Here is a 23,817-nt window from a genome sequence, read left to right on the forward strand (position 1 = left end):
ATGAGGCGGATTCCATCATTATCTTTACTTTATGGACTAGGAAACCGAGTCTCAGTAATGGTGTGTCCAAGGTCATCCGCTAAGGGGCGTGGACAAAGCTGAAATTAAAACCCAGGACAGGCTGGTTATAGAGGCCCCCGGAACCGTCTAGCATTGGTGCCCAAGCTTGAATGTGCATCAGAATCCCCTGGAGCGCTTGTTAATAAAATGCAGATCTCTGGGCCCCACCCCAGAGTTTTCCACCCCGTAGTGCTGGCGTTGAGACCTGAAATTGGCATTTCTAGCAAGTTCCCAAGTGATGTTGATGCTCCTGGTCTAGGACCACTTTCTGGCATTACTGCTCTACCGAAGGGTGGGTACTAAGCAGAGGGCTGTTCAAAAAACAAAGGACCAAACCTATAAAAGTGGTCAGGCCGAGGGGTGTCGTGGCACGCACGCGGGCGTGAAGGCGCGGGCAGGGGTTCGAATCTTCCCTCCACCGTAAGCGCGTGTCCACCTGGCAGGATTCACCGAGAAGCACACCGAGGGCCCCCGCGGGTGAGGCGCCTGGTGCTCCGGGGCCCGCGTCCCGGGTCCGCTGATTGCGCGGGGCTCGGGGCTAGGGCTCCGGGCTCCTAGGGCTCCGGGCTCCTAGGGCTCCGGGCTCCTAGGGCTCCGGGCTTGGGCTCCGGGCCGAGTCCAGCCCGGCCAGCGTTGCCATGGCAGCGCCGCGGGCGGGGATGCTGGAGGCGGGCTCGCCCCTTTGTGCCGCGGGGGCGGCGGCGCGCTCCCCCCACCCTCCCTGCCTCCCGCGGCGGGCGGCCCGGACCCCGGGGGAGTGGGGGGGGGGGCGGGGGCGAGGGGCGCCGAGGCGCGGCCGGGGGTGGGGCGCCTCCGCCCGCCAGCCGCTCCCGCATTAAAATTTCATGGGCGCTGCAGCAGCTTACAAAGACGACGCCGGCTGCGCTCGGGGGGCCGGAGGGAGGGAGGCTGCGGACGAGTGCGGGGAGGAGTTTGCGGTGGGAGGCGCTTGCAGGGGCTCCCCCAGTTCTGCGCCGTGAGCCCGGGCACAAAGAGCCCTCTGCACTGGCGCCGCAGGACCGCGGACCCGAGGTGAGCCGCCGAGGGCGCTCGCGCCCCCCCCCTCCCCGAGCGCCCGGCGCCCGCGCGCGGCCGACAGCCTCGCTCCCCGAGGTCGGGTCGAGGGTGGGTCCCGGGGTCCCCGGCAGCGTTCAGGGGATGGCAAGGGCTGCCCGGAGTGGCCCTCCTTTGCAGGACGGAGAGCTCCTGCCGCCGGCACTCGTCCAGCGCGGCCAAGACTCGGGCCTGGGTGGGGCTTGGGGCGGCGGGGGAGGCTGCGCTGGGAGGGAGAGGGGAGGGGGGTGCGGGGTGCGGGGTGCGGGGGGCGAGTTGTCCTCAGTCGGGATCCGAGGGCGAACAAAGACCCTCCCCACGCCCCGCTGCCGGACCGGAGGAGGGGACCCTGGACCTCGCCGGCCCATCAGGTCGGCCGCTAAGTGGCCCAGCCCGGGACGGAGCCCGGGTGGCCTGGGAACCGGGGTGGGGGTGGGTGCTTGAGCCCCGCTTCTCTCCTACCGAGCCCACCGCCCAGGGCCTGCTCGGGCTCCGTCGGTGGGACCCAGATTCTAGACGTGCGGCGCGCTGGGTGGGTCCCGCGGATGGGGAGGGCAGGAAAACCACCTTCCTTGAGAAGAATGATGGCAATGATGATGATAAAAATAACCCATCAGTTTGCAGAGAGCTTACTTTACGCCAGCAACGTGTTTAGTGCTTTGCACGCATTACCACCACAGTCCCACGAGGAGCTAAGAACCCCGTTTTAGAGATGAGGACGCTGAGATCCGGAGACGGTTAGGTACGTGTCCAAGGTCACAACGCCAGTGATTCTGTATCCAGATATGTACAATTCTAAAGCCCGGTGTATATCCCCAAACAGGTCTGGGGAGCCCTCAGAACCCTTGCCACCTCTCCTCCTCCCCAGGACGCTCTCTAGAGAGGCTGGAAATGAAGAGGGGGTTATCAGATCTCCTGTGCCCCCAGCGGAGGGTCCCGGGCCAGAGAAATTGCTTCTGGGACTCTGCAGGGGGAGGCCTGGGGGACCCGGAATCCCTCCTGTCCACCCCAGGCTCCAGACCAGCGCGCGCGGGGATTGCTGGCGCGCACACCCCACTGCAGTGCCGCCGCGGGAGATCCGCCCCCACCTGCTGCTGGGGGAAGGGGGGAGGGGGAGGGGAGGGAGACTGGTGCGGGGAGAGGGGTCGGGAGAGAAAGGCGACGGAACGTGCGGGAAAAGGCTTTGTTTTTGCCGGTGCCAACCCCAGACCGAGCGCCCACCCCGAGCAGAACGCTGGTTCTGGGCGCAGTGCTTTACTTTCCCGAAGCGCATCCCCCTCTGGGAGCACCTGGGGGCTAAGCGATCGCCTGGGTTTGTTGGGGGCTGTGGGGGGCGGGGGGAGGCGGGGATGAGTAATTCCACTTGACAGGGAGACCTGAGGACAGTGGTTCTCAGACTTTAGGGGCGTTGCTTCAAATATGCAGATGTCCGTGCCACGTGGCCAGGGGATGAGTCAGCAGGACTGGGTGGGGCTGGGCATCTGGGTGTTTACTCAGCCCCCTCCTCCCCGTCATCAAGCAGGTGGTCAGACCTTCCGCTGGTCGAGGGAAGGGTACCCCAGCCTCTCCCCCGCCCCAGCGCAGAACCGTGTCGCAGTCCGCGCAAAATGGTATCCCCTGGGACCCTTTGGCCAGTGCCTGGCTTTGGGTGGCACTGAATCCCTCCCACACTGGCTCTGATTAAATTCACGTTGAAAGAATTTATGGGTAGCAGCGCCGGCGCCCCTCCGCGCCTGCATTTGATTATTTGGTGACCCTCGCCATTTGAGAAGGGCTCTAGATCTACCCTGCATCTCTCTTACTGCTTTTTCTGTCTCTCCAACTCTTCACGGAGGAGAGAGCTGGTCTTCAGAGCCCCCCCCCCCCCCCCCAAGGAATCAAACCCCTTGTGCCAGCTTTAGGAGACCCATTCTCTACGCTTGCATTAAAAATGAGAATTTTATCATTTGGGGTGATTTTTAAGAATGAACGTATCAGTTTAATACAATGGAGGATAATTGTAAAAGGTTGGAGAGGACAGATGTACTCTATACTCATGTGCCCTTTGGTTGGACCTGCCAGTTGTTTTCATTTTTCTTTCTTTCTTTCTTTCTTTCTTTCTTTCTTTCTTTCTTTCTTTCTTTCTTTCTTTCTTTCTTTCTTTCTTTCTTTCTTTCTTCTTTCTTTCTTTCTTTCTTTCTTTCTCTCTTTCTTTTTTTTTTTTTTAATATTTTCATTTCTAACTCCCTTCTCTGGATCTGATCCGTGTTTCCACCCAGGTCACCTCTTAAGCTCAGCTTCAGTAAGGAGGTAATTTCCCTCCTCTGAGCCTCAGTCGCCTCATCTGTAGAATGGGAATCATACTCCCTGCCTTAGAAGGCTGTCATGAGGCTAAGAAGCAGTACGCATGTATGAAGTGCCTGCAGCTAGTAGGTGCCTGATAAAGATATTACTGCTGAGTGTGCCCACTGTGTACTGGCTGAGTTCACTTACATGGCCCCTAAGTCTTTTATTGATCTCGAGTTATTTGCTTTTATTTGCATTGGGGCTGTCGGTTCCTCTTCTGGGTGACCCTTGGGCTGTTTGAGCAGGGGGGTGTTTCTGGGGCACTGGGTCCATTGTGCAAGTTCAGTGGGCTGGTGAATAACTTATAGGCTATCCTTTGTTCCAAGGGGGTCCTTCCCTCTAGTCTCTGAGGCTTGGCTCATCTGTCAGCTGGAGCTCTTTGTGGAACAATAGCCAGAGATACACTGGGGCAGAGGCAAAGGCTGGTTGAGAGTGACATCTGTCTCTGTGTCCCTCACCAGGCTGATCGGATCAGATGAGGCGGGGGTCCCCTCCCCGCCTTGTGGTCTAGGTGGGCCCCTGTGGAAGCTGGATGAGCCATGGAAGGGAGGGAGAGACTGGGATATAATCCCAATCCAATTGTGTACTCAAGGGTATGGAGTAAAACACAACGCCTCTACAGCTTAGTGACCGTTTGCCAGGCTTCTTGCTGGGTGCTGCCTCGTGGAGACCCCGTGAAGAGGCTGGGAATTGGGCATTACAACTGAGACAGGCTCAGAGAGGTGGAGTGCTTAGCTCAGGATCACACAGCCAGTTGGAAGGAGAGTCAGGACTTCACCCTGGGTCTCGTCTGGCCCTGAGACGTGTGTTTGTGACTACAGCACCACACCACCTCCTCTCCTAAATGTCAATTTGATCCGTTGCCTCGAGAATGTGGAAGCAACTGGAATCAAATGACCCGATATGGTTTAGCAATCATGGGCCAGTTTCCCCAATGGTGGTGGTACTAAGGCTCCTGGCCACTCTGTTTTCAGTGTACACATCCCTTCCTGGAGGCTTCTCCCATTTAACTTCAACCCCAATTTGAACACAAGTCTTCCACAGCTTTGGGGTTCAATAAGCCTTAGAATCCAGCTGCACCACTTTCTCGATGGGTGATGTTGGAGTGAGACACTTTGAACCTGTTTGTTCATCTGTAAAATGGGGACAAGAAAACCCAGTTTATTCTTTTGTCAAGTAGTTGAAAGTGCCCCCAGGTAGTATCTGTCCTCAATACATGTTGGTTTCCCTTCATTCTCCTTTTAGTCTCTTCCCTCCCCCTGCAGCTCAGGGACTCCCTTCCCTTGTTTGAGGGCGACTTGCATTTCGAAGCTCCTCTTTTGTGCCTGCCGTGTTTGAATTTGTCCGGAAACAGGGTTTTCCGCAGCTCTGCAGATGGGTCTGTTTCCCTCAGCTGGGCTCCTGCGCCTCTTATTCCCGGGAGGCTCCCCTTATTTCTCAGCACTCACTCATCCAAAGCAATTTAGGCCAACATCTCCCGTATGCCAGCTCTCTGAGTAGCTATTTTATTCCAGAGTCAGGGAAAAAAACCCAAGAACCCAGAGGGACCCTAAAATGCAACTGAATGCATATTTCCCTGGCAGCTGTTCCTCCGTTACCAGGAACGGCACAGAGTTTGGGGGGGGGGGGGGATGAATATCCCACAATGGTGTTAATGAGCCGTGGGTGTGATGGTAGTATTAACAGTGTAAGAAAATAATAGAATATGAGCTAATAGGTAGTATTTATTATCCCATGTGATCCTCAGAGCAGCTTTGGGACGTGGGTGTCATTATAATCCCATTTCCTGGATAAGGGGACAGGCTCAGAGCAGTAGTGGGATCATTCAGCATGGCCCAGTAGGATGGACCCCGTGCTGTTAGGCCCGTCCGTGTCCTGTCCAATGCTGGGGGATGTTTTGGCTGGCACCAGCCCCAGCAAGATCTCTTTCCTGGTTTCCTTCTTCTTTTGTATCTTTTTTAATTTTTATTTTTAAAAAAAATTTATTTATTTATTTATTCATGAGAGACACAGAGAGAGAGGCAGAGACACCGGCAGAGGGAGAAGCAGACTCCATGCAGGGAGCCTGATGCGGGACTCGATCCTGGGACCCAGAGATCACACCCTGAGCCGACGGCAGGCGCTCAACCACTGAGCCACCCAGGTGTCCCTTCTTTTGTATTTTTAAAATATTTTATTTATAGGAACACCTGGCTGGATCCCAGGACCCTGAGATAGTGACCTGAGCCAGTTGCCCCTCCTGTTTTTTTCTTCTGATCTGCATCTGAAGGAATCAGTTTTGGCCTGACCCTGGCATCTACTCTCTAGTGTACTAGTGGGTACATATTTATTCCCCTCCTCTTCTTTATTTCTATTTCTCTCCGTAGCAGCTGGATGCATCTCCCAGCCCACCCATGGGATTCCAGACATGTCTACGTGACCATCACAACCCTACCAGCGTCGAAGGAGTAACCAAGGTGACCCTTCTGTGCACCCTTGGGATAACAGAGACCAGCCCCATGCTATGAAATCCATTGGTGTGGAAACCTCCTGACTCTCAGAGGTAGGAGGGATCTCTAGAATCTTCTGGGCTCTAATCCCTCAAGCAGAGCCTCCCTGCTGGGGCCTCTGACCTTGGCTTGCGGGTGGGGGGGGTGGGGGGGGTCTGTGTGGGGTGGTGGGGGCTGAGATGCCAGGGCCCTGGGGCCACAGGGAAGTTTCTGTCTGGCCTTTGATCCAGCTCTTCTCCATTCTTATCCTCTACGTCTAAAGGAGTTTTGAAAAATAACAAGTTATAATTTACCTATAATAAAGTGTACCCATTCAAAGCATACATTTCAATCACATGTTTTGTGTTTTGCTAAATGTGGACACCTGCATAACCATCACCACAATCCACATCTAGAACATTTTCAGCTCCCTAAAATATCCCCCTGTGTTCCTTCACTGCCAGTCCCCCCGCCCCGCCCCCGCCCCGCCCCCCGCCGGCCCCAGCTCCAGCCCCAGGGAACCACTGATCTGCTTCCTCTGCCTAGAAACTAGACTTGTGTTTTCTAAAGTTCTATTAATATGGAATCTTTTGTGTTGGGCTTCTTTTGCTCAGGATAATGTCTTGAGGTTCATACTTGTTATGGCATGGATCAGTGGTTCTGTCCTTTTTTGGGTCTAACTTTATGGAAGGCATGGTGTAAATGTTATAACATCCATTTCAAGTGCACAGTTTGATGACTTTTAGGAAATGTACCAAGGTACAGCACCCGTTGCCATAAATCCATTTTAGGATATTTCCACTGCCTCGGTAAATGCGCCCCCATACCTACTCACTGCTAATCTCCACCATCCCACCCTTGATTCCAGATGACCACTAGTCTACTTTCCGTCTCTGCAGGTTTGTCTTTTCTGGACATTTCACATATATGGAGTCAAACAGCACGCAGTCTCATGTGCCTGGCTTCTTTCATCTTCGAGGTTTGTCCAAGTCGTAGCATGGAACGGTCACTTGTCCTTTTTTTTTTTTTTTTTTGAAGATTTTATTTATTTATTCATGAGACACACACACACACACACACACACACACACACACACAGAAAGGCAGAGACACAGGCAGAGGGAGGATCAGGCTCCCCGCAGGGAGCCCGATGCAGGACTTGACCCTGAAACCCCGGGGATCACACTCTGAGCCAAAGGCAGACCCTCAACCACAGAGCCACCCAGCCGCCCCTACCATTCCTTTTTACTGAGGAGTAGCTTTCATTATATAAACGTACGACCGTTTGTGTATCCATCCATGCGCATGGGGTTTTAATTTGATCTGTGTTACTGGGGGTAAATACACCTCCCACTCCAGGAGGCATATCCTACTTCTGGGACATCACCAAGTATGGCACAAAGATTTTCTCAGCTGGTGAAAACAATTTTGGGAATGCTCACCGTGTGCCAGGCACTAGGTAACCCTTGAAGATGCTCACCGTGTGCCAGGCACTAGGTAACCCTTGAAGAATAATGAACATTGAGTTGCACGTTGGATATGTGGTCTCAAGGAGGCAATACTCTCATCTGTTCACCTGCCCTTAACGCCCATGCCTTCCTTGCTACCCTCCTAGACAGGGGTACACTGCTTCACCCAGGGGTTGGCGTTTCCCTCGAAACCTTCATTGCCTTATTGATATTGGGGTCCGCAGGGTTGGGGGAAGGGCCTTTGTGTCAAGCAAGGCTCCTCTGAGCAGCCCAGGATCTATTTACAGAGTAGAGCAAGGTCCTGGGACAGAGGAGAGAGGAGGGGATTTCCGAATCTTCCTGAACATTCGTGACCGCCCTGGGGAAGCAGCCTTGCAGATAAGTATTCCAACTTACCTGCCCGCAGCCTATCTGCCTGCCCTCTTTCGGTCTGTGCAGGAAAGTGTAGAACCTCAGAATCCCACGTGGGGGTGGAGGTGGAGGTGGGGGAGTGGGGATCAGCTTTTCTACCCCTCTGTGTCACAAACAAAGACCTTGTCCCTGTTTCATGGGGCCCCAGAGAGGGTCATCTTCCCACCCCTGCTTTTGGCATGGAGGCTAGAATTTTGTAAGCTCCCACCATCGGGAACTTCTGTGGACGTGAGTCAAGTGACCTCACCTCAAGAACCCGTAGATGTGGTGTCAGAAGGAGGCAGGAGGGGACTGGCGACTCCTGGCAGCGCTTCTCAGTTCTGGCCCTCTGTCGTCATATTCGTGAAACTTGGCCAGGGCTCCTCTTTACCTGGCGGTTGAGTGGGGACACTGGCACTGTGACTCTAGGGCCACATTCTTTCCTCCAGGTCCGGACCCGTGCCTTGAGGCTCAGGTGCCCATTGCAAACTCTGAACACCCACCGAGGGGCCCCCTGACTCTCCTGGCACAGGTCTGCCGGTTGATGAAGATAGCTTAGCTGTCACCACAGGCAAAATCGAGAGATGATTCTGGGTCGGGATTAGCAGGTGTGTAATGGGGGCAGAAGAGTATCTGAGGCTGAGCCGAAGGGCCCCCCTATTTCCTCCTCTCCGCTGCCTCGAACTGTGGGTTAGTACTGTGCACTCTGGGTGAATGCAGGGTGGGAAGGATCCCAGGGCGCAGAGAGAGAAAGAGAGAGAGGGACAGACTTCCCAGGGCCACACAGGATGATGGCTGAGCTGGATCAGAACTCTGAATTCCTGACTCCGTTCACTGCTTCCACTCAGCTATTGCCAAGCTGAATTTGTTTTACTTTGTCCTGGGCCCCCTTCTGCTGTTATTGGGGAACAGAGAGGTTGGTGAGGGCACCCCCCTCAACCCAAGGACATTCGGGGGTGGGAAGAAGGGAGGTGGTGGGCAGTGTGCCTGGGCCCAGCCTCTCTGGCTCCAGGGGGGCCTTCTTCTTGTTATCAGAGACTTCTGGCCATGCCCCCCACCTGGGGAGGGGGCCTGGGTGCAGTTTTCTCCTGCGGCGTGGTTGGCTCTTTTGTCTTCTAGGATGGGATCTACCTGGGAAAGTGGCTGGGAGCTGGGCCGGGGCTGCCCACCTGTTGGCTAGGAGCTGCCAGGTAAGCCTGGGGAAGCGTGGGGAAGGAAGTTGCACTGGGCTTAGTTTTATGGGGGCATGATCGTTCCCCCACCAGGAAGGCCCAGCCAGGTGGCTGGAAGGCTTGCTCTGTGCAGTCTTATGGGGGGTGTGTGGGGACTGAATCAAGACCACTGTGGGTGGGTTATGGCAGACCTTTCAGTACGTTCCTTCCCTCAGCACGAACGTGGACCAAGCACCTTCTCTGAGCTAGATCCTGGGGATCCAGAGGTGAACACCAGAGACACTGTTCCACCCTTGCAGATCTTCACACGAGAACATGATTTATCACCGTCTCAGCAAGGGAGTGAGCTCCCCGTCCTGGGAGGTGTGCATGTGTGTGTGTGTGTATATGTGTGTACTGGGGGAAGGTGGTGCCGAAGTGCCCTTGGTAGGGATGTTGTAAAGGGAATCCAAGCCTCCTGGGGCCACTGGAGCCTCTTTTTGCCCACCTGAACCCTTGCCCCTTGTCTGCCCATGCACCAGGCTCCTATTATTGCTCTTGTAGTCCTGCCAGGGTGGGAAACTCTGTTCCTGAGTTTCTTTTAAAAATCATTAGTGTCTAAAGCCCTTACCCACACCTTGTCTAGAGAGCCTGAGGGTCTCTGAAGGTGTCCCCCGCCTCAGGGGTGGGGTTAGGTTGGGGGATGGAGGCCGTGTCCTCGTCCTAACTCGCTGCACTCCCCCCCAGGAGGCTCAGCCTGGCCTGGTCATCTCTTTGGAGCCCGGGTGACTCGGGACTCTGGCCACGGTGACATAGGGAGCAGCCTTTGGTGGTTTCCTGGAACTCTGGGAAGACCTCATCTTTCCCAACTGCTAAGACGGAGCCTCCCATGGATAAAGGACCCTCCCGGTTGGCGCTCGGCTGAGGACATGCCCTGGCTCTGGAGGAGAGCTTGGGGGTGGGTGTGAGGGAGGCTGGGAGCCCCCTGCCCCTCCGTGTCCACCTGGACCCCGCCTGTTGGACCTTACCGTCTGCACCTGGAGGCCATTTCTTGACTTGGTGCCGACTTGGTCCCCCTTTGCAGCCCTGCTTGTGGCCAGTCCGTGTTCACCTGGGCCACGGCCCCGCCAGCCCCACCCTTATGAAGGTGGGGTCCCTAAGGACCCTACAGGACGGGGCAGGAACTCAGGGATGGGAGTCAGGGGGGAGCTACCAGTGGGAAGGAGGGAGACACAGCTTCGTGGCCTCCGTCGGCTCAGAGTCTGCCTTGCGTCGTCTGCTCTTGAGTGATTCTCATTTTTGTGGGTGCTTTTTGCATGAGGCTTTCCTGTGCCTCTGTGCCTCCTGTGCCTGAAGGTCAGAGGGAAGAGGCAGTTGGGGTCCGGGAGGACCCTTCCCCAAGTGTGGTCGAGTTCTGGGGCCCACCTGGAGGGGCAGAAGGTACGCTATCCTGAAAGGGCAGGGTTTGCCAGAGACCAGGTGGCCCAGGCTGGGGGAGCTCACAAGAGGGAGACAGATCCAGCCTTGTCCTCCCCAGGCTCAAGGGGTCGGTCACCCCAGTCAGATCACAGACCCCAGCTCCGTGTTGCACTGATCCTGGATTCTGTCCTTGGGGGGCAAGGCAGGCAGGGTGGGCCCCAGGCATAGGCAGCCTCCTCCTTACACGGCTGCAGGTTCACTTCCCTGCGCACGGCTCCATTCTCTACCCAGTCCAGCCGCTCCGGGGCGCGGGGTGGGGGTGGTCCAGCGCTTGTCCAAGAGCAGCCCATGGTCTAACATAGGCAAGTTTAAAAACTGGGCATTCCTTTCCTGGGGGGGGAAAGAGAGCCTGCATTGGTTCGAGCTGCCCTAACATTTACTACAGCCCCGGGTGGGTGGTGGTGGTGGTGTGCTTAAACAGCAGAAATGTGTTTTCTCATAGTTCTGGTGGCTGGGAGTCCAAGATCAAGGTGTGAGCGGGGGTTGGTTTCTCCCGAGGCCTCTCTCCACAGCTTGCAGATGGCCACCTTCTTGGCTGTGTCCTCAGACAGCTTTTTCTCTGTGCTCATGTGTGGGGCTTGGGGGGGGGGTGGTTGGTGAGGAGGAGGGGCAGATCTGGTGTCTCTTCCTCTTTTTCTAAGGATGCCAGTCCTGTTGGATTAGGGTCCCACTCTTATGGCCTCTTTGAACCTTAATTTCCTCCGTAAATGTCCCATCCCCAAATATGGTCTTGTTGGGGGTGATGGTGGCAACTTATGAATCTGTGTGTGTGTGTGGGGGGCACACAACCCAGTCCATACAGATGGTCACCACAAGCATGGAAAGCTGGAGCCATCTTCCCCCTCGGCAGCCCCACAGCCATGGGGAGGGCAGAGCAGAGGTGTGGGAAGTAGGGTTGAGTGTGGGAGGCACTGTGCTAGGATGGTCCGGTCCTGGAGCCTCAGGGATGGATTCAGGGAGCTGGCTGGACCAGGGCAGTGAGGAGGAGCCCCAGGAGAAGGATGTCCTGGGAAGAGCCTGGGCCTTGGAGCCCGGGGGTGTGTCCCCCGCTGTGCAGCCTTGGGCAGGTCACATCTTCTCTGTGAGTCTGATGTCAACTCTGGAACAGGAGCCATGTGCTCCCTTCCGGGGTGGGGCACGGGGAGGAGTCAGTGAGGGCACATGCCTGCACAGTGCTGGGCCCCTAGCAGGTTGCTCACTTAACACTCCCATCCCACTGGAAGGTTAGATTTAGGGCTTATCTATTTTCTGTGCTCTGGAACTGCCAACTCGGCATCTTCTGATCCAGAGGCTAGTCCTTCCCCTGCCTGTTTTCTTAATATCCATCTCGCATCAGCTTGGGGAGGTGGCCGTACTTTATTGCCCCCTGAGTAGCTCCAAAGGCCTCCTGGGCCACCCTCTCATCAGGAGTGAGCACCTACTGTGGCTCTTTCCTGTGCCGGTCGCTTGCAGTAGGGCTATAGGTGAAGCTCTGGCTGTGATTGAAACCTTCAGGATTGCACGGCTGAGCAATTGGAACTGGAGAATTGGAGAATGCGGCAGAGAACAGTCCACCGAGGCACAGGTTCTGAGTGCTTAGTGGGGTGGGAGTTAGATTCCAGAATGACCTGGGTAGGCTTTCCAGCAAGCCTGAACCAGCCAGGGCCTTGAAGGACGAGAAGGATGTGGCTTAGCTGATAGCCTCCAGGGCCCTGGAAGATTTGCCCAAAGTAAGTCCTAGGAGATGTCATTGCTCTTAAACAAAAAGGGGAGGTGGTATTGGTGGAGTTCAAATTCAACCAGTTCCTGAAATGCAGGACTTATCAGAGCCTTTAAAGTGCCAAGGGGAATTGTGAGTACTCAAGGACAGCCAGGATTCAGCGTTCTCCCCTTTTATGGCAACAGAGCCCTTTTCTTATGGAGCATCATTTAGAACTGAGGGGGCAATCGGGTGGGGCTTCTGTGGGGAAACTGCACAGCATGGATAGGAGATGACCCAGCCGGGCACTCTCAGGGGCTTTGTAGCACCGACTGGAAAGGCAGCAGACCAGGAGGGGCTGGGTGTTGGAACTTGGTTCTAGGAGTCAGGTGAGCTCTATGCAGTTTTTTTGGGGGGGGGAGGGTAGGAGAGCAGGCCTGCGGTTGGAGTAGCCAGAAGCCTGGCACCTGGTGGAGGAGATGTCCGCTGGACATGGTACCTCTGGACTTGATGCCCTTGGGGCATCACACCTTTTTTGGGAAGACGCTGCTGTGTGTGTGTGTTGTGTGTGCGTGCACACGCCAGTGTGCCTGAGTGTGACAGGATCCAGCCTTCTGGGAGGGGGCTGACCAGAACCAGGCAGGGGTTTCCGGCCAGGACCAGCAGGATCTATTTTCAGGTTAACCAAACTGTTTCGGCGGGAGGGCCCCTCAGGCCCAGAGCCGAGAAATTGGGAAACAAAATGGCCTGGGGCGAGGTCCTCGGGACTCAGGCTCGATTGGGGGGGTGGTTGAGAAGCGTGGAGGCGGAGCCCCTGCCCTGGTCAGGCCCGGCTCCCTGGCTGGCGGGGCGGGAGGCCTCTGGGGCTGAGCTGAGGGGCCCGGGGCAGTGTTGCATGGTGTGATTAACCTACTAACCCAGGGCTCGGCCGGGACGCTGTGGCGTGTGACGAGGTGCCTGGCCTTCTGCCAACCAACTAACCCACTAACCAGGCCCGAGCATGCCCTACTAACCCCCTGCAGCCAGACCCTACTAACCTTGCAGCTCATGGGCCTTTCAAGGGGCTGGGACGTGGGGGCAGACGACAACGCTCCAGAAGGCCCTGCCCGTGGCCTGGGATCTCTGTGCAGACCCACGTTCCAGGACAGGGCACGCAACTAGGACTGTCGCCAGCCCTGCCGCCTCCTGCTGAGCGATTCTGAGCAGGTCACCCAACCTCTCTGAACCCGTTTCCTGAGCCGCAGAGCGCGACTGTGACCTTCACCTCACAGGCTGCAGCGAGGCTTCCCCTGAATGTACAGTTCTTGACACAGGACAGATCCTTAAAAAGAACCTGTAGATATCTGGGTGGGAGCGGGGGTGGGGAGCCCAGAAAACGCGATTGGTCGTGTCCCCTGCCTGGGCCCTGGTCCCTCGGGGTGTTCTGCACACAGACCCTTCTGCCTGGGGCCAGACACTCGCTTTGAACCCTGTGTCTCCCCCACATTCTTCCTCGTCCCCAGCTTTCTTTTCCGTAGGCAGCTCTTTTGTTCGATTACTAACCTGTCTAACCCGGGGCTGCCTCAACCGCACCCCGACCCTCCCTTAACCAACTAACGGACCTGCGTGTGTTCTTCCTTTTCTCCTAGTGACTTCTGTGTGTGTCCGCTGAGGTGCCCCCGTCCGCTGGTGCTGTGCTCTCACTTACTAACCCCGCCCCTACTAACCTCGTTTTCTCTTCCCACTAACCCCAGCCCTGCCGAGCTCTGGGCATCCCTCCTGGCAAGCAGAGTTCCTGGGGCTGGTCCTGCACACAGGGGCCCTCCCCCTCCCCCCCACTTTGCTGCCCCGATTGGCTGTGGGTTCAGAGCCCAGGGCTGGGTCTGAGGCGGGGGACGGCCCTACTGACCACACCAGGGGCCCAGAGGAGGCGGCGGCGGTGCGGGGGGAGGAGGCCGGCCCCCCCCAGAGCACGAGCATCTCCTCTGGCGCAAGTCTGGTGGCCCCTGGTTAGGGTGGGGGGTGGGGGGTGAGGGTGGAGGCCGGCGGGGCTAGGGCGGGGAGCACTGGGCTCCCAGCCACGGGGCAGAGAGAGAAGGCGCCTGGGTGCCCTAATTTGGAGGGAGACGAGGGTGCAATTCACCGCACCTGAAAGCGGCAGGTGCAGCAGGCACCGCCCCGCACAGGACACGCCCCGGAAGCCAGCCAAGGAGGCGTGGCCCCCGCCGGAAGTCGGTGGGCGGGGCCTCCCTGCGTGGGAAGGGGGCCTCCCGCCCGGGGATTCGCCGAGTGGGGCGCGCAGCACCGGAAGTCGGCCTGAGGGGCGTGTCTTGCCCCGGAAGTCAGGGAGCGGGCGGGAGGGACGGGCCACAGGTGAGCGCGCAGGGCGCCCCGGTCCCCTGGAGCCGCGCTCCCCCGCCGCGGCGGACGCGGGCCGCTCCTCGCGCCCCAGGTCCGCACCCGGCAGCCGGGCGGGGCAGGGACGGAGGCCGGCCCCAGCTTGCCTTCCCCAGAGCCCGCCAGTCGCTGAGCCAGCCGGGGCCACACCTGGGGGTGACGTCACGCCTCACCTCCAGGAGGCCCCCGGGTCTGTGTGTGGGCTCCCTGCGGCTCCTCTGCACTAACTTGCTCTCCCGCGGCTGCCTCGGGGGCTGCCCGCCTGGGGCCCCAGGCTCCAGGCTCCCGCCCGGCTCCGTGCAGCTTCGCCTCGACTAACCCCTGCCCTCCCGGTCTGTTCCTCGCAGCGGACACTAACGGCTTGTGGATTTCTCCCTGACTAACAGCAGGTCTAACGCTCCTCGTTACCGCCCCTTTAGCAGCTTGGATGCCGGCATGGCTGGGATGGGGCTAACCCAGCGGAGGCGCCGGGCGCAGGGCGCCGCGGTGCTGCTGCCCGGGCGTCGGCTCCGGTAGAGCTGTCTAGGCAGGCAGGATGCAGGGGCTCCCGAGGCGGGGCCGGGGCTGGGCTGTGGCCGCGCGCCCGGCAGAGACGTTCCCGCGGCAGGTGGGGTCGGAAGCGGAGACCCCGGGCCCGGGCTTTGGCCTCTGGCCTCAGCCCGTCAGCCTCCAGCAGCCTGCATTTGGGCTTTGGTTCTCTTAACCTCCTAGCTCCGACCTAGACCCAGCGAACGGGTGGATGCACCCCTTGTGGACTGGGTGTTTACAGGGGATGATTCATGCATGGCGTCCTTGGTCACCAGCCCAGGGCCTAGAGTCCTTGATTTGGGGAAGGCCCAGGACGGAGAGCTTTGGATCTGAATGTTCACAAGGGTTCAGATGCCATCCCCCGTTTACATCGTAGTGCAAATTAGCTCAGCTTCCTCGTCTTTCTTTCATGCAGTGCAGCTGCACCGTGGCCGGAAGGGAGTTTGGATTGCTTCAGGCCTAGGTGGGGTGGGGGGCTCCTCTGGGAGCAGACAAGGGGAGCCCTGGGGCCAGGGGATCCTGGGTGGGCATAAAAGGTACCGTCAGGTCGAGATGGGGATGGCAAGAGGGACCGTTTTGCTGGCCCAGTCTGGTAGTCCTGTGGGAGAGAGTGGTTGGTGGCAGGGCTTGGAGGATTGGATCCGCTCCGGGACAGGGTCAGAGGCTGGCCTGGAGACTTGCAGGCAGGTTGCTTGGGTGGGTCGGTGAGCGCTGGTCTGGGGCCAAGAGCTCTGGCAGCCACGGGCATGGAGCAAATCTAGTGGGGCTGGTAGGGGAGCCGCCTGGGTGTGACCCAGCGGTACCAGTGGATGGAGCTCAGCTGAGGGGTGAGGGAGCTCTCTGCCGCTCTCCAGTGGCCGCCTCACCCATTTCACTCGAAGCGGGAAGCTCAGGCACTTGGCATTCCTGGAAATTCTCTTTATTCAACTACAAAGATCTGGTGTTGCTGAGGACCAGCTCTGGGTGCTGGGACCCACCTACGGGCCCTTCCATCAGGTGCTCGCTTAGCTCAGTGGGGGAGGTAGAGAAGTTAACGTGTAATGCAGTGAGATGGATGCTGTGCCAGGGCTGGGGAAGCACCCAGGAGGTGGGCAAGGATGCTACGCACCTAGTCCACGCAAGGCGCGGTGCTCCCCTGCCAGGGGAGTACTCTTCAGGGTATTTCAGGCTGGTGTATCAGGTGGGTGCGGGGTAGAGTGGAGTGTGGGCAGTCAGGGCAGGCTTTCTAAAGAGGGAGACACCTATGCTGAGCCCTGGTCGGGTGTGGCAGGGATGAGTTCTGGGTAGTAGGAACGGCAGACACCAGGTTCTGGGCATCAGAGGGTTGAAGAGGTTCTGGAAGGTTCACGGGGAATGTAGCAGGAGACAGATGGGAAATGGACAAGCACCAGGCCACATTGCCAGGGACTTTGAGGTTTGTCTGAGGGTAGTGGGGAGCTACAGATGTAACCTGAGGAGGGGGGCGTTGGATTTGAGTTTCAGACTGACAGTTTGGCTATTTCAGCCCAGATGGAATTTGAAGCTTATAATGAGTTCTGGTCAATTTTAGATAATAAGAACTTATAGCTCGGGGACCCTTAGATCCACTGTGAGATAAACAGGGTCCCTTAACCTTTGGACCAGCTGGAGCTAGTGCTGCAGTGACTGGGAAGTCCGGCAGGGGCTAAGCTGGGGTGACAGGGATGCCTCCGAGAAGGAGCAACCCTAAACATGTGTCACCCCAGCCCCTGGTGGTATGTAGCTCCTGGAGAGGTTCTGAGGGGATGTGCTCATGGGCTGAAAGTCTACAGGAGAATTGTCCTGTCTTGTCCTGTGTGGTTGCAAGGGGGACATGTGTGTGTGAAGTAACCTTCTGAGAGGCTGATCCTGGGGTCATGGTGGGTGACAACCTTTCTGGAGGCAGAAGGATAGGGACTAGCCCCCTTTAGAGAGATGGTGCTGGTGAGAGTCCAGGATTCTGCATGCGAATGTGCACGTGAGTGCTTGTGTGCACACATGTGTGTCCTTGACTTCATACCAAAGGAAGCCAATCCCAAGTAGGTGCAGTCTGTTTACCCCCCGCCACCACCCTCCCCCCCCCCCCCCCCCCCCCCGGACCCAGGCTTTTGACGTTCACTCTGGTGTTAGGTCTACTGAACATGAAGCCCATTAGAAGGACCTCATGAGCTGGGGAATTGGTGGCATACTGAGCTCAGGGGATGCCTGGGGTAGGGGACTTGTCCCATCCCAACAAAGGATTCCAAAGGCCCTTCTTGGGAGTGTGTCCAGGGACCCATAGTTTTACTTTAACTGGAGAAGACGCTTCCTGCGTGGGGATGCTGAATGTGGGGATAGATACTTGGCTACAGGTTAAAGACCAGATTTTTACATGGATCCGGCCATGGAGCGTGAACTTGGCTCTTTCACTTTTACTGATGAATGTAGCTTCCCTGTAAATACCATTTTGATATTAAAAACTGACTTACACCTGAAGGATGGCTGTTGCTTAAGAGGCAGGAGGGATGTCCATATAGTTCTGGGGAGGAGGGGGAGCCAATTGCATTCCTCAGGGGCTAAAGTGGGTTCTCAAACTTTCCTCAAGACTCTGACCTTACAAGTTGATACGTGGGGGCATTTCTCTTTGTTTTCCATTGTAGGAAAATACACCATAAAATTTTCATTGTAACCATTTTTGAGTGTTATAGTTTAGTGACATTAAATACATTCACATTGTTGTGCTACCATCACCACTGACCATATTTTAAAGAATAGCCTTAATTTTTCCTCAGGACAGTGCTTCCTAGAAAATCTGGGTTCTTATTGCTGAGGTGCTTATATTTCATTGGGAAGGCAAAGAGTTCCTTGGAGACAGAAAAAGGAAGGAGTTTAGCGTATGGGTAAAGGGCTGGCAAATATGTGGCACACATATTGTTCTCCACTGCAGCTACCGTGGCAGACATTGGTAGTTGATCACCTATCTCTCTTTGGGAATCTGGCCACACCTTCAGGATCTGTATCAAAACAGTCTTCTAGGCAGCTGGGTCCAGTCCATCGGGGTATCTTTAATCCTAGGAGTTGGTCCTAGGATTGAGATTCACGACAAACCTCCTTCTGAATCCCAGCGTTGTGTGTACCTGCTGTGAGACCTTGGAGGTGACTCACCTTCTCTGAGCCTCCACCTGCGCTTTAGAATAGGGGACAGCACTCTCCCGATAGGACGCCCCAAGGGAGTGTTCTCACAGACCTGAGACGGAGCCCAGTGCCTCATAAGTGTTCCCCTGACATCTAAGCGCCAGGTGCTGGGACAGACACCAGGGGAACTGTCACAGAAGAGGTCAGGGGAGGTGAGATAAGGATGGGCAGTATGGGGAGGCTTCCTGGAAAAGGTGACACATGAGGGAAGCCCTGAAGGATGGGGAAAATCAATCAGTTGGGATAAAATAGCCATGGCAGTGCAGAGTATTTCAGAATGGCTCCTCCGAGATTCATCAGACCAGTTCTAGTGGAGACGGGGATATGGATGGTGGGCAGGGCGGAGTGGGCGGCCCAGAAGAGGTTACAGCCTGAGCCACGAGGTAAAGGCTGGCCTGCACGGTAATGCTCAGGGTGTGTTAAGAAGAATCCGGGACTCCCAGGGTTGGCAGAACCGGAGACCCAGGAGAGGCAAGCCGCTCCTGTTCTGTGAGGGATGGAGGAGGGGTAGAGCTCAGTTGTCTTGCAGAGGCTCTGGACACGGGGCTGGGGGTGGGGGGAGCCTGAAATGAGGGGGAGGCCGAAGGGGTTCAGTTGCTGAACTTGCACACACACACCCCCGCCAACCCCACACCCCCTACACAGAGTTCTCAACACCTCCTGCCCCTCGTGTGACCCAAAAAGACATGGTCCCTGTGCCTCTAGTCCTGGCTTCCAGTTTTAATTCCACGGCTGTCCTGTCTGGGTGATCTTGAGGAGTTGCTTTCTCTCTCTGGGCTTCAGTGTCTTCTATAAAGAAACAAATCCACTGAGGGGACCTATCAGGCCCTGCTGTCCTCGAAGGATTAGAAGATGTCTAACCAGAAGACAACTCCTCCTACCCCTTTTGGAAGCTTCCAGCCACTCACTGGTGTCTTCCCAGCTCTTTCTCTTTTCTTCTTCCTCCTCTCTTCCCTCCAGGAACCATCCACTGGGTCCTCCCTACATACTGGGCACTGTCCTAGACTCTGCGAAGCCAGGCCACCAGCCTATCTGTCCCTCTAACAACCTACTGTGTTCTCCCGAGGACACTCTGCATTGACTGTTCCCTTCACCTGGCACATATGTCTGTCTGCTTTTCACAGGGTCGACTTCTCTGTGGCCCTCGGGTCTCAGCAGAATGTCACCCCCCACCCCCTCCTGAGGAATCTCCCCCTGACTACTCCATCCGTACTCACACTACCACTTCAGTTCTCAAACATTCTGCTCTCGGGGACCCTTTTATACTCTTACCATACAGTAAATGGTTGCTCCTGAGTCAGGGTGGGCACTGCCTACTCGAAAGGCTCAACTGGCTCCCTGTTTCATTCATTCCAAAATATGTTCTTGATGCCATGACTCAGTGCCAAGCACGATCCCGGGTGCCCAGGGTACAGCCATGAGGCAGGCAGGCATCATCCCCACCCTTGTGGAGCTCACAGGAGGCCAGGGGAGGCAGCACATGAGCACATAGATATGAAATCACAAACTGTGCCCAGCTCTCGCAGCGAGGAGTAACAGAAAGAAGAATCAATGTAAAAAAGTCTACCATGTTAGAAACGGAAACTGAGGTGTTTTAAAAAGAATTTTTTAGGGGTGCCTGGCAGGCTCCGTCAGTAGAGCATGCGACTCGACCTCAGGGTTATGAATTTGAGTCCCATATTGGATGTAGAGATGACTTTAAAATCTTTTAGAGGCGCCTGGGTGGCTCAGTCAGTTAAGCGTCTGCCTTTGGCTCGGGTCATGATCTCAGGGTCCTGGGATGGAGCCCTGCTTTGGACTCCCTGCTCAGCGGGGAGCCTGCTTCTCCCTCTCCCTCAGCCTCTTCCCCAGCTTGTGTTCTCTCTCTTTCTCAAATAAATAAATAAAATTTGAAAAAGTGTTTTTAAAAAAACTTGTTTGTTTATCCGTTCATTGAAAAAATAACAGTAAGCTCACTGCATGCTAATGTAAATAACCCATCCTTCTTCTAAGTAGGCTCTGTGCCCAATGTGGAGCCTGATGCGGGGCTTGAACTTAAAACCCTGAAATCGGGATCCCTGGGTGGCGCAGCGGTTTGGCGCCTGCCTTTGGCTCAGGGCACGATCCTGGAGACCCGGGATCGAATCCCACGTCAGGCTCCCGGTGCATGGAGCCTGCTTCTCTCTCTGCCTGTGTCTCTGCCTCTCTCTCTCTCTCTCTGAGTGTGACTATCGTAAATAAATAAATTAAAAAAAAAAAAAAAAAAAAAAAAAAAAAAAAAAAAAAAAAAAACCCTGAAATCAAGACCTGAGCTAAGATCAAGAGCCAGTCTCAACCCACTGAGCCACCCAGGTGCCCCTAACACATTCTTTATAAAAATATTTTCGGGAGACCTGGGTGGCTCAGTGGTTGAGCATCTACCTTTGGCTCAGGTCATGATCCCAGGAACCTAGAATCGAGTCCATCATTGGGCTCCCCGCAGGGAGCCTGCTTCTCCCTCTGCCTGTGTCTCTGCCTCTCTCTGTGTGTTTCTCATGAATAAATAAGGAAAATTTTTTTTTTTTTAAAAAACCCTTTATTTTCAAAACAAAATAAATTTCACTTTTTTTCTTTTTTTTTTGTAAATCTCTTTTGGATTCTAGTATCTGCTTCTGCATTCAATCTGTTGTGACATCATATGTCATATCGCCTCTGGAAAACTCTATCATACCCTTGTGAGGGAAGGAGATGAAAAAGAAATTAATGTGTCACTGGGTCCCCAGATCTGATCATACTTGAGAACCACTGCTCTATCACAAGACCTCTTTATTTCTTGCTTTTCTTTCTTAAAATGCATGCCCATCTGAAATGACCTTGCTTACTTGTCTGATGCCTTGTTTACTGCCTGTCTCGGGTCTGGATTTTCTGCACGTACCCAGAAGGCAGGGTCTCAGATGGAGCCCAGTAGAAGTGCCCAAAGTGGCCCAGCCAGAGCTGCAGTTCTGAGGTATGGGCAGCAGATGGTGGTGTTGCACCAAGACCGCCTCCTACTCTCTGTTCTTGAAACCTGGTTACTCTGGTGCGTTTGGGGATGCTCTTGGGGGGTGGGTGCAGGATGTTACCCTTTGGATCCCAGAACTTCATGTAGGGGATAGGGCCTGGCATGGGAAGAGGTAGGGGCAGGGAAGAGGCTGGAGAGAATGCAGCTGAAGACGGCAGCATGGAAAGAGCTCTGCTGATTTCAAACCAAATGACTTCCCCTCTTGAAACCTGTTTTCTGAAAAATGGGCAAACTGTGACTTTGGCTTCATTTCACCCTGCTTCTCCACTTTATCCTGATCACTCGGATAGTTCAGCATCCCCTGACGCTGTCCCCCTGAGGTCTAGAATGTTCCAAGAGCCAGTGGTGGGCTCTGCCTGCAGGAAGAGCATTGCTCCACACTCTACCTCCCAAACCCTTGCCTCAGCCCACCCAGGTGGACGAGATGGCAGCAGCTGTTTTCTGTAGGCCAGGTTCTAAATGCTAATGGTTCATCCGTGTTGATTCATGAAATGCTCACAGCATTTGAGAGGTTGGTTTCACTATCCCCAGAAAGGACACAGGCCCAGAGAGGTGAAGAGACGTGCCCAGAGTCCCGCGGTTGGAGGAGGGGGGAGCTGCTGCAAGTATAACCGAAATGCTGACTCCATCCTCTCCGGCCCACTCACTCCCTTTGCACCAGCTTCTCTCCTTGTGAGGCCTCCGTCCTCGGACAGCTGAGCACAGCTTGTGATTTCACATCAATGTGCTCATGTGCGGCCTCGCCTGGTCTGTGAGCTCCACAGGAGTGGAGATGATGCCTGCCTGCCCCGTGGCTGTGCCCTGGGCACCCGGCACTGAGCCTGGCACCGAGTCGGGGGGTCAAGGCTCAACCATGAGGCAGTTGAGGCTTGCAGGTGGGCGGTACCCAGGCTGACTCAGGAGGAGCCAGATCCATCCTTCACTGGCCATGTGACTTGGGGCTTCCTCTCTGGGCCTCAGTTTCTTCATCTAAAATGGGGACAACACTGTCTCCCTCTCAGAGAGGTTGTAGTGATTCAATAAGAGGGTGGATGCAAAATGTCAGCATGCAATGGGCCCCAGCGCCTCCCCTGTGGTTTGTCCTGTCCCGGGCAGGTGCGCCTTGCCAACAGATCCAGGAGGAAGGTAGAGCAGCCTGCGGATCAGGTGCAGGAGCACCAGGTCACTGAGCAAGCTGGCAGGCAGCCTCGCAGGGTCTTGGGCTTCCCTGTCTCCCCAGCTCCCGAGCTTGCCTGAATGTGGGCACCCAGGAGCTCAGGCACGGCGGGCAGCTCCCTGTACGCCTTTCTCACTGGGCCCACAGCAGATCAACAGAGTCTCCTGCACAAAGTGCCCACAACAAGGCCAAAGCCCCAGAGGCCCCTCTGGGGAGCCGGTGCTGTTCAGCTGAAATGCAGCTGGCTTCCCAATCCCAGCACAAGGGGCCTCTCCTGTGGGAAGGAGGCCTCCTCCCAGAGAAAAGCCATGGAATGTGAGGAATGCACTGGAGCCTCCAGCCGGGACCAGGATGGGGAAGGCCTTGGAAACCTAGGGCAGTGGGGGTATTTTCCCAGCCATCTCAGGGCCACCGGGGAACTCATACCAGACATCACCTTTTGGCATTGGGGTCAGGCCTCAGCCTCCTCGAAGCTTTCCCAGGTTCTCAGGCTGGGAGTGCTGGAGCCCCTGCTGGGCTTGCATGGCCTTTGACGTCAGTCTGTCACCAGCACCAGCACCCCAGGGTTCCAGCTTCTCCTCATGTGGGGCATGAGGTGTAGAGAAAAATCAGGCTGAGCTCTGCTCTGAGCCATCTGGAGGTGGGAAAGATCTAGACTCAAATCTCGACCCAGATACTGTGTCACCTTGGACAAGTCACTTGGTCTATCCGAGCTTCTTTGTCCCCATGTGGAAAAGAATGGGGCCTCCTTCTTGGGATATTCATGAGGTGGCTCCAGGTGTGCAACGTTCCTGGTGCAGAGTGAGTGCTCAGGAGCCATGCGTTATTATTGTCACTCCCGGAGGAGGTGGTTTTACAGAAACAGTGCCTGCCACGTTATCTCCTACCCCACATGCTTTTCTGATAATGTGCTCACTGTTGGGAGCCAGCCCCCATGCTGCCCCGGAGCCCGGGGATGAACCGGGGCCATCTGCAGCCCCGACAGCTGGGCCCCAGTGAGCCACCACTTGACAGTGGGTCCTTCAGCTACAGTTGGGCTGCCCTGCCGAGCCCCGCCGAAATTGGAGGTTTGGGAGCAAAAGAATGATTCGTTTTAAGCTACTTGGTCTTGGGGCACCTGGGTGGCTCAGTGGTTGAGCATCTGCCTTCGGCTCAGGTCGTGATCCCCGGGTCCTGGGATCAGGTCTCGTGTCAGGCTTTCCACAGGAAGACTTCTTCTCCCTCTGTGCGTGACTCTGCCCCCTGCCCGCCCCCCCTCCGTGTGTCTCTCATGAATAAATAAAAATCTTAAAAAAAAAAAAGCCACTAGGGCTTGGAGAGTTTCCTTAGGCAGCAACAGGCAACTGATACAGTTCCTTTTAAGAAACATCTCTGCTTCTCTTCTCAACTGAACTCAGGATGTCTGCCCCCCATCCCCCGTCCCTCTGTCCCTCATCCCCCGCCCCAAGCCCAGTCCCCAGCCAGGCCAGCGTCTCCCCTCTCAGTGATGCTGACT

At 56.0% G+C, this 23,817-nt stretch overlaps 1 long non-coding RNA gene across 6 annotated transcripts; it reads left to right on the forward strand.

Annotated features, from left to right (window-relative positions):
• Positions 1-940: 940 nt before the first annotated feature.
• Positions 941-17,049, forward strand: LOC102153175. 6 transcript variants are annotated; one of them, XR_005379342.1, is made up of 8 exons: positions 945-1,092; positions 1,731-1,855; positions 5,805-5,980; positions 6,806-6,885; positions 7,662-8,454; positions 8,800-8,954; positions 9,152-9,299; positions 9,663-17,049. It is a non-coding gene; the product is annotated as an uncharacterized LOC102153175 (long non-coding RNA). The 6 variants fall into 6 exon arrangements; XR_005379343.1 differs by having other exon boundaries at positions 7,662-8,372; XR_005379344.1 differs by having other exon boundaries at positions 946-1,092; positions 8,884-8,954.
• The last annotated feature ends 6,768 nt before the right edge of the window (positions 17,050-23,817 follow it).

Source organism: Canis lupus, chromosome 26 (genome assembly GCF_011100685.1).
Source record: "Canis lupus familiaris isolate Mischka breed German Shepherd chromosome 26, alternate assembly UU_Cfam_GSD_1.0, whole genome shotgun sequence".
Taxonomy (NCBI): Eukaryota; Metazoa; Chordata; class Mammalia; order Carnivora; family Canidae; genus Canis; species Canis lupus.